This window comes from Aquarana catesbeiana, linkage group LG01 (assembly GCF_042186555.1).
Source record: "Aquarana catesbeiana isolate 2022-GZ linkage group LG01, ASM4218655v1, whole genome shotgun sequence".
NCBI lineage: Eukaryota > Metazoa > Chordata > Amphibia > Anura > Ranidae > Aquarana > Aquarana catesbeiana.
This window is the reverse complement of record NC_133324.1, coordinates 793,735,035-793,745,544: the sequence shown is the minus strand read 5'-3', so window position 1 is coordinate 793,745,544 and position 10,510 is coordinate 793,735,035.

Genomic DNA, 10,510 nt, shown 5'->3' with positions numbered 1-10,510 from the left:
TTGTTTAACCACTTGCCGACCGCCTAAATGGGGAAAATACATAATTCCTTTGTTACCAGGGTTATGGCTGCAGCTAGATGTCATAACCCCAGTATGATTTTGTCTTTTTCTCCTTTCTCCTAAAAGTGCTCCGAGCGGCAGATGCCTGGCAGGATTGGTTGCCTGCCAATTTCCGCCACTTTCCAGTGGTTTTCGGGCTTGCCTGGTGGATCGGGAAGCCCAAAGACCGATCCGGCGCTGGGCACAGAGATGAGCAAAGGAAAGATGGCCTCCACTCATCCCTATGTCAGCGCCACATCATGATTCTTGTAAACAAGGTCCTTCTTCCTTTTTTTTTTTTTTTTTTTTTTTTTTTTTTTTTTTGCTTTTTAAGGGTAGAGGAGAGATTTAGAGATTTGGGGTCTTTTAGAACGCACACGTAGCACTAGATCTCCTCTGTAACTATAAACTGGTAACCTGAACCTGTAGAAATTTTTAAAGCGTCGCCTATGGAGATTTTTTCAGTACCGTAGTTTGGCGCTATTCTATGCAAATTTTAAGACCTGACATGTTGGGTATTTTATTTACTCTATTTATGGCGTAACCTCATCTTTCATAAAAACAGATTGGGGCATGTATTACGTTTTTTTTGCTTACAAAGTGTATTTTGTCCGAAAAACTGCATTTAAAAAAACATTATAATATAATGTTTGAGGGTTCAAAGTAATTTTCTAAAAATATTGATTTTTACTTGGTAACAAGTGTCAGAAAAAGGCCTGGTCAGCAAGTTTAAGCAATCACTTCAATAGTTCTACTATGAATACATTGTAACCGCATTCCTTGAATGGGTAGCAGTGATATCACTAAGGGCCAGTTCACGCCACATGCAGTCCAGTGCGTTTTTTTTACTGCATCAAAAACACATAGAAAGTAGCTTATATGGTTTTCAATGGCATAGTTCACAACAGTGCTTGCAGTTCCAGTGCGTTCCAGTTCCAGAAAAAAAAGTAGAACATGCTGCATTTTTCCTGCACTGGACTGTACTGGAATGCTGTAAAAAGCATTAAAAACTCACGGGAACGCACCAAAACGCTCCAAAAACGCACTGGAGCACAGATGTGTTCTTATTTAAATCAGAAAAGGGCTGGCGACTCGGATGCTCTTGAATAAAAGTCCTTTATTGGGTTACATGGGTACGGGCTACACTGACGCGTTTTGGCTCAGAAGCCTTCATCAAAGCAATCCAAATGGGGCGGGTGCAAATCGGGCCAGTTCACACCATAGAAACGCAGTCCGGATGCGCTCCAGATGCTTTTTTGCATGCGCGTTTTTGATGCGTTCCAGTGAGTTTTTGATGTGTTTTTGATGCGGTCCAATTCATCCCCCCCCCCCCCCTTTTTTTTTTTTTTTTTTCCCCTTAACCTTAAATAAGAACGTGGGTGTTCCAGGGCGATTGTGGTGTGTTCCCGTGAGTTTTTGATGCTTTTTACAGCGTTCCAGTACAGTCCAGTACAGGAGAAATGCAGCATGTTCTACTTTTTTTTTTTTTTTTTTCTAGAACTGCAAGCACTGGTGTGAACTATGCCATTGAAAACCATATAACCTACTTTCTATGCGTTTTTGATGCAGAAAAAAATGCACTGGACTGCATGTGGTGTGAACTAGCCCTTATGTTGCATGACGTTATGTGTGATTAAAGCAGTCACAGTGTATTAGTTAGCTGCTTTTATTATTCATAACATAATGTATATGTCTTTTCAAAACATTCACTTCAAACCAAAATATTGCATAGGTACAAAAATATTTTCTGGTTGTAAACCTCAGTCATGAAATCTGAACAAAGCACAGTGAGGGGGGAGTATTTAATCCCCTTCTGATTTTGTATGTTTGCCCACTAACAAAGAAATGATTAGTCTATAATTTCTATAAATCTAGAAAAACGCATTTCAAAAAAGTTATAAATTGATTTGCATTTTTTGATCCCCTATCAATTGGCAAGATTTCTGGCTCCCAGGTGTCTATACAGGTCATATTATGTGGTTTTGGTAAATCCTAGAGGAAAATTGTATAATGTATGGTCAGCCTTATCCTGGGTTCACACATATGCGACGCGGGATTCCAGCGCCGGTTCCCCGCATTGCATCTTCCCGCAGGCAGTTCACACTGCCCTCTGCGAACCCCTGTGGATGTCAATACAAAGTTAATGCCAGCCCCAGATTGGTCCACAGATCGTACTGTGAATTCTGACAGGAATCAGATTGCATGGGTGTGAACACCCATGCGATCCGCTTCCAGTGCAGGAAAAAAAAACGTTCCCGCACTTTTTTCTTTTTTTTTTTTTTTTTTTTTTTGTGCGAATCCAATGCAAGTTCAGCCATACAAACTGCATTGCACAGACATCACTTGATCAGCAAAGCAATGTGGGTGTGAATCACATGCAATGTCTGTGTTCACATATGTGTGAACCCAGGCTTGGTGTAGTTTTCTCTCTGGTGCTTCATTCCTCTGTTATCAAAATGAGTTACTTATGAGAAGTTTTTTGGACACATGAGATAAATTTGTGATGGGGGAGGGAGCTCAGCACACAGCTTGTCTATTCAGAACACCGCTCTGTATCCTTCCTTCATTCATGTGCCATCTGTGGAGTGGATGTTTCACATAGTGTATACTGTAAGAGCTATAACTGCAGCTCTCTACCCCCTCCTCTCTGCTCCTGATAGATGCAGAAGGATTTTATCACAAATCTGCCCTTTTGAAGGAATGTAGGGAAGAGACTGCAGATAAACAAGTTAAAAGTTTTATGTAGGAGGATTTGTTTAATCTCTGTGTATCACCTGAGGCTATTCACTTCACTGGGTATATGAAATGGTTTACAACTTAATTATATATAAACCCAAGTCCTTAGATTTTGTGACTGCATTAGTCTTTTTAGGCTTTTTTAATTTTTTTTTTTTTTTTTACCCTCCATTTTCACCTGATGAACCTGCCAATAACACTTCTTGTCCTGGGGTGACAAGGTTTGCTCATTGTAATATATCTATGGAGGAGTAACATTGTCACCCTTGGATAGGAAATATATTAGGACTACAAAATACCTTACCCTCTCCTCCTCCTCTCCATGACATAAGGGGGGGATTCTGTGTTCACAGAGGTGACCTGGGCAGGAGATAAGGTTGCTTGAGACAACATTGCTTAGTGTGTAGGACAGCACTGGATTTCTGGCAGGCTCTACAGGTATTTTTTTTTTTTTTAACAGATACAGTATAACAAAACACTTTATAAAAGGAGCAATTTTACTTTAAAGCATTTGTTACACCAACACTTCATATTCCTATGTGCCTGCTGTACCATGTACATGTATGAGAATGTATCCTTTTCTCTTTGTATTGATTCCTTTATGTGAAACCCTGATCCTGCCAGTCCCTCTGCTTTCCTATTAAAAGCTGACCACACTAAGCAGGAGAGGACACTGTGGTCAGTTCTCTAGCTATGCTGGGAACTTGGTGTACTCTCCTCCAAGAGACTTGTCCTGACGCGCCCCTGCTGTACAGCCTATCACTGGCAAGCTCAGTGTGCTGCTGCTCTAACACCCCCCCCCCCCCCCAAAGCTCTTATGCAGCTGAGAACAGAGGGAACGGGAACATGATTACTTATAAAAATGCTTTCATATTTTCTCTGGCTCTGTTTGGACCCTACCCAGAGCACATGCCTATCGTCATGCTTATTGTAATCCCAGGTGCTCGGTAACCTCCCTTACTCCCCCACTTCCATGCCCCCCTTTTCTTTTCCCTATTCTCCTACTACCGATCTTCCCTCTATCACTACCCTTCCCTATACTATGTAGAAAAAAATGAGAATTCGGGCTCCTGTATCTAAGTATAATTCTCCCTTTTCTTGGCATGTGTAAAACCCATCATTCTTCCGTATGCTCTGGAGAACTATGTTATCTGTTCATATACTCAATCCACTGCTGATCTAGTAGGTGTTTGAACACTGTGAGGTTGATTTACTAACAGTGGAGAGTGTAAAACTTGGTGCAGCTGTGTATGGTAGCCAATCGGCTTCTAACTTCAGCTTGCTCAATTAAGCTTTGACAAATAAACCCGGAAGCTGATTGGTTTCTATGCAGAGCTGTAACAGATTTTGCACTCCAGTTTTAGTAAATCAACCCCTGTATTTTGTCATAACTGTATTGTTCTCCCTGTTGCATATTCCACCTCCAGATTTTATCAGTATGGACTTGTACATGAATTTTTATGCAGCTGTGTATTTTTGTAATACCTGCATTGTGGTTTTTGACTAGGGTTGCAACGATGCTGTTTTTTTTTTAACCTGCTAGTACGAGTATCGATACTTTTGGTCACGTTCTCGCTGATACCGACACCTTTGTGGTGTGATTTGAGCCTATAGAAAATTATTGATCTCAAATTGCACTGCAAAGAATCACATGAGAGTTTGAACAGGAATTTGGTGTAATTTCTGCTTGAATTGCATGCAGTTTCTGGCATCGCTCCTGTGTGAACCCAGGCTGAAGTCAATATGACCAGCATAGGTACACACAGGAACAGTGAGGGAAAACTGCATGTGATTAAGGCAAGAATTGTACCGTATTCCTGTTCAAATTGCATGCATTTAGCATTTTTAAATGGCAATGGCAGCCCCCAGACTTCTCTCATAACAGAGTCTTAAATAAAGGTATAGGTGTGGTTGTTGGCAAAGCCTATGTAGTTTTCATGCCCAGTAGACAATTAGTGGACAATATATGAGTACACCATCTCATCCATTTAGCTCAAAAACATTGAACCTTTTGCTTTACCTAGACATATGAAAGGCCTTTAGGTGGCCTTACTATTCTTTATCCTAGAAAAAAAAGTTGTTTGTCCTCATTTCAGAAACAGAGGATATTAGCACTCTGCTTCCAACTATTATGTAGGGTTCTGATCTTTAAAGGTTTCCCGTCGCAAAGGGAATGCGCCAAGAGAGCCCAATGTTCTCTCTCCTCTTTGCTATTGCCATTTAGCCTTTGGAAATAAAAATGTGTCAAAACCAAAATATTAAGGCTCTAGCAGTCATGGGACACAACCATAAAATCTACCAGTTTGCCATTATTTTCTCTACAGATCCAATAACGTTGCTTCCCAAATTGATTGACCTACTGACCAGCTTTTTGTTGCATGTTAATCACAAGAAATGGAAAGCCCTCAATATCAGCCAAGGGAAATTGTGTCTTCACTTCTTTCCATTTTCAAAATAAAAATAAAAGCTTGCATTACCTGGGCATTTACATCACATGTAGCAAGGGGACCTCCAAACTCCTGCATGCTGATTGCATCCCAGCTTTGCTGAATAAAGCTATATCAATAGTGTAATCTTGAAAGCATTACCAGTTATTGGGGTTGGGGAGAACAGGGATAGCCAAAATGTACTACTTTTCCAACCTAGACACAGAGGTGTATATTAAACAATTATGATTATCTTGTCTTATTCCCTCTGTGCAGAAGTTTGTGAAACTGCAATGAGAAGCAGAGAGGATATTTTCCACTTCTCATCACATCACGGCATTATGTACTAATTATGTAGTAGGTTAGGGGATGAGGTGATGAGAGGGCTTTCCTTACAAGTCCGGTCCAAACACTCCTGGAATAGCGACAGGGAGTGAAAGGGCACAAAATGGCACTAGTGCCAAGAGTCTGGTCCACAGTTGCTCACTTCTGATAGGTGATTGCTGAGGAGATCACAGGAGAAACAGGTGAAGCTACCTCAGAGGAGCAGACTGAAACAACCGCTGACAGGAACACCAGAGAACCCACAAAAAGCTGGGGGCAGAGACTGAGGTGGCAAGTGGCTGATAATCCAGGAGGCAGGTATCCGGTTAGCTGGAAAGCAGAGGTGTGGGCAGAAGGCAAAAGGTCAGCAATGGGTTAATTGGCAGGATCATGGCCTGGAAGCATGCCAAGGTCAGCAATGGGTATTCTGTAGGAACGTGGTCAGGAAGCATGCCAAGGTCAGCAATGGGTATTTAGCAGGATCGTGGTCACGAACCAAGCTGAGATCAGCAATGGGTAGACAGGTAAGCCAAGGTCAGAACCAAGTCTGGTCACAACAGGAAGTCAAAGCAAAGGAAAATCTAAGGACAAGCAATGGGAAATTAGGAACAAATGCAGATTCAGGTCACACGGAACAGCTGGAGATCATCAACAACCTCCTGTTTCAGCACTCTTCTTTAATTAGGCCTTCCGGCACCAAGTCTGGAATCAGAAGTACGTGTCCATGAGTATGCCAACATAACCGCCCCTGCAAAGATTCTTGTTCTGCAGGTTGGTGCATGAGCACATCTTCTAAAGCTGTACATACAGTGAGAAGTAGCCAGGCAAGTATACTGACTGTCCGTTTGGTGTAAAATACCTCCTTCCTGCTATGCTAATAAAGGGGTGGTGATATCAGGGTTCCAGACCCTACAATACATACACATATTCAAAGAGGGGCGCCCCCTCATATATATATATGAGGGGGCACCCCTCTTTGGGTTAGTCTAGAAGCCTAAAAAATGACACCCATAGAAATTGACTCTTTTATGGACCACCTCCCCCCCCTTCTCAATGCAGGCAAATCAATAACCCCTTATGGAAAGACACGCTCAAGGACAATGATTCTCAACCTTTTTTCAGGCGCCCTTGAAAATTATTTTTAGTCTCGAGGCACCCCAGTCTAACATTTGGTTCACATTACTGCGTGTTGCAGAACGCATGCAAAATCGATTGTGTGTTCCTGACAAGCAATCCCATGTAGGGATGGTCCCGCGGTTTCGAGTCAAACATCGGTGTTCGCCCGTTCGTCGAATACTGAACATTATGGGGCGTTCGCGCAAATTCGAGCACCACGGAATGCCCCATAATGCACTGCGAGATCACAGTGCATTGATGTCTTATGACTGGCCAAAGCATGCACCTGACCTGCATGCTTTGGCCAATCACAGCGTGCTCTGCTGTGAGAGCCATGATTGGCCAAAGGCAGGGTGCCTTTAGCCAATCATGGCTCAGGGGGCTAATTCCACGCTCCACACTATATAAGGCTGCTTACACAGCGGCCGTATGTAGTGTGTTGGAGCTAGAAATAACTTAAGCTAGATTAGGCAGTTAGTGGCTTGCGTATACATACATACACACACACTCTGTGCATTCATTGTAGACTATACATACAGACAGTGTATTAATAAATATATATACTCTGCATTCAGTGTAGACTATATATGCATTCAGTGCAGGCAGTGTATTAATAAACATATATATATATATATGTGTGTACACAGTCTAGTGTGTGTATGTGTGTATATATATATATATATATATATATATATATATAATGTACACATACACCCACCCACACTCTCTGCATTCAATGTAGACTATATATGCGGTGTACAGTATATAATACACTTCAGCTGGTGTATCAATATATATACATCTGTGTGTGTATATATATATATATATATATATATATATATATATATATATATATATACACAATATTAATATATATACAGTATCTTATAAAAGTGAGTATACCCCTCACATTTTTGTAAATATTTTATTCTATCTTTTCATGCAACAGCACTAAAGAAATGACACTCTGCTACAATGTAAAGTAGTGAGTGTACAGCTTGTATAACAGCGTAATGGCTATGTGTTGAGTTATTTTCAGGGGACAGCAACTTTAATGACTAAACCGCTGGCAACAAAAGTGAGTACACCCCTAAGTGAAAATGTCCAAATTGGGCCCATTAGCCATTTTCCCTCTCCGGTGTGATGTGACTCATTAGTGTAACAAGGTCTCAGGTGTGAATGGGGTGCAGATGTGTTGAATTTGGTTTTAATCGCTCTCAATCTCTCAATCTCTCATACTGGTCACTGGAAGTTCAACATGGCACCTCATGGCAAATAACTCTCTGAGCAGCTGAAAAAAAGAATTGTTGCTCTACATAAAGATGGCCTAGGCTAGGGGTCTCAAACTGGTGGCCCTCCAGCTCTTGCAAAACTACAAGTCCCATCATGCCTCTGCCTGTGGGAGTCATGCTTGTAACTGTCAGCCTTGCAATGCCTCATGGGGCTTGTAGTTTTGCAACAGCTGGAGGGCCGCCAGTTTGAGACCTCTGGCCTAGGCTATAAGAAGATTGCCAAGACCCTGAAACTGAGCTACAGCATGGTGGCCAAGACCATACAGCAGGTTAACAGGACAGGTTCCACTCAGAACAGGCCTCACCATGGTCGACCAAAGAAATTGAGTGCACATGCTCAGCGTCATATCCAGAGGTTGTCTTAGGGAAATAGACATATGAGTGCTGCCAGCATTGCTTGAAGGGTCAGCCTGTCAGTGCTCAGACCATACGCTGCACACTGCATCAAATTGGTCTGCATGGCTGTCGTCCCAGAAGAAAGCCTCTTCTAAAGATCATGCACAAGAAAGCCCGCAAACAGTTTGCTGAAGACAAGCAGACTAAGGACATGGATTACTGGAACCATGTCCTGTGGTCTGATGAGACCAAGATAAACTTATTTGGTTCAGATGGTGTCAAGCGTGTGTAGTGGCAACCAGGTGAGGAGTACAAAGATAAGTGTGTCTTGCCTACCCTCAAGCATGGTGGTGGGAGTATCATGGCCTGGGCTGCATGAGTGCTGCCGGCACCAGGGAGCTACAGTTCATTGAGGGAACCATGAATGCCAACATTTACTGTGACATACTGAAGCAGAGCATTATTATTATACAGGATTTATATAGCGCCAACAGTTTATGCAGTGCTTTACAATATAAAAAGGAGACAATACAGTAACCCTACTGAGCATCCTCAAACGGAAGGTGGAGGAGCGCAAGGTCTCTAACGTCCACCAGCTCAGTGATGTCATCATGGAGGAGTGGAAGAGGACTCCAGTGGCAACCTGCAAGCTCTGGTGAACTCCATACCCAAGAGGGTTAATGCCGGTTCACACGGGGGTAACTTGTCAGGCGACCTAGTCGGCTGACAAGTCGCCTCCCATTCTGTACAATGGAACCGTTCTAATCGGAGCGACGCAAGTCGCTCCGACTTAGAAAAAGGTTCCTGTACTTCTTTTGGGGCGACTTGAGGCGACTTGCATAGACTTCTATATAGAAGTCGTTTTGCAAGTCGCCGCCCCTGTCGTGTGCAGGTTGCCTCGGTGAGGCGACCTGCAAGTTGTGCCGCCCCTAGTGTGAACCGAGCCTTAAGGCAATGTTGGAAAATAATGGTGGCCACACAAAATATTTACTAAAAGCAAATCCACTTTGCGCTACAAGTGCACTCAGATCTACAGCCACTGCTCTTTCAAGTGCACTTGTAGTGCAAAGTGGATTTGCCTTTAGTAAATCATCCCCTTTGGGCCCAATTTGGACATTTTCACTTAGGCGTGTACTCACTTTTGTTGCCAGTGGTTTAGACATTAATGGCTATGTGTTGAGTTATTTTATATATACGGTATCTCACAAAAGTGAGTACACCCCTCACATTTTTGTAAATATTTTATTTTCTTTAATCGTACATCACAGGACACAGAGCCATAGTAATTACTATGTGGGTTATAGTCCACCTTCAGGTACTGAACACTGGCACACCCTAAACAGGAAGTTGCCTCCCTATATAACCCCTCCCACTACTGAGAGTATCTTCTGTTTTTTCACCAGTGTCTAAGATGTTGGTCACAAGTGAAGATGTGCTGTACTGAGCTCCTGGAGCAATCTGTGCTAGGGCTAGCTATGCAGCCGGATCCATTCAAAGTGTCTTTTAGGCCAAATTGAATGGTACCCGGGCCTCGTATCTGAAGAAACAAGGTTTTGCCTGTAACGCTTTTCTTTTTAGAGAGCTGGACCCCCGGGATCCAGTACTTTTGGTATTAAGGCAATAAAGTTTTACTGGCGGGGTGCCTTTTACAGGTCCAGGATTGTGGGTTCCCCGAGGTTCCCCGGTTCCTGAAGGTTTGTTAACGGAACCCACCGTGAAAGATGAAGATTGGGTCTGTTGGTTTTACCAAAGAAAACCCTGCGGCGGGAAAGGTAAGTGGAGTTTTTCTAAGGAATTTTTAAATTTTCTTATCAAATGTCTCCTTTAAAGTAAATGTTGTCATGCCTAAGTGTCACCACTGGGGGCTATATATGGAGCACGTACCTTCTCATGCTTTGTGCTCAGAGTCACGCTGTGTCACAGAAGCAGCAGACTTTTTTCCTCCGGCTAGCAGGCAGACCTCTGGTAAGTTTGGGGGGTTTTGCTTCCTCCAGACACCCCCCACCTGAGCTGAACTCTTCCCCTCTTCAAGAGGCTGAGTATAAGGGAGAACTAAAAATGATCGGCAATGCCGTTTTCTTTCACCGCCCCTACGCAGAGGCGGCTTCCAGGTCTCCTCCACGCCATCCCTCCCTCACTCAGCTGATCCCGTTGGATTGGAGGCCTGTGCTTGCGCGAGAAAAAGTTTAAAAAAAAAAAAAAAGAAAGAAGGGGGACGCGAATGCGACGGTGGGGGCGGGG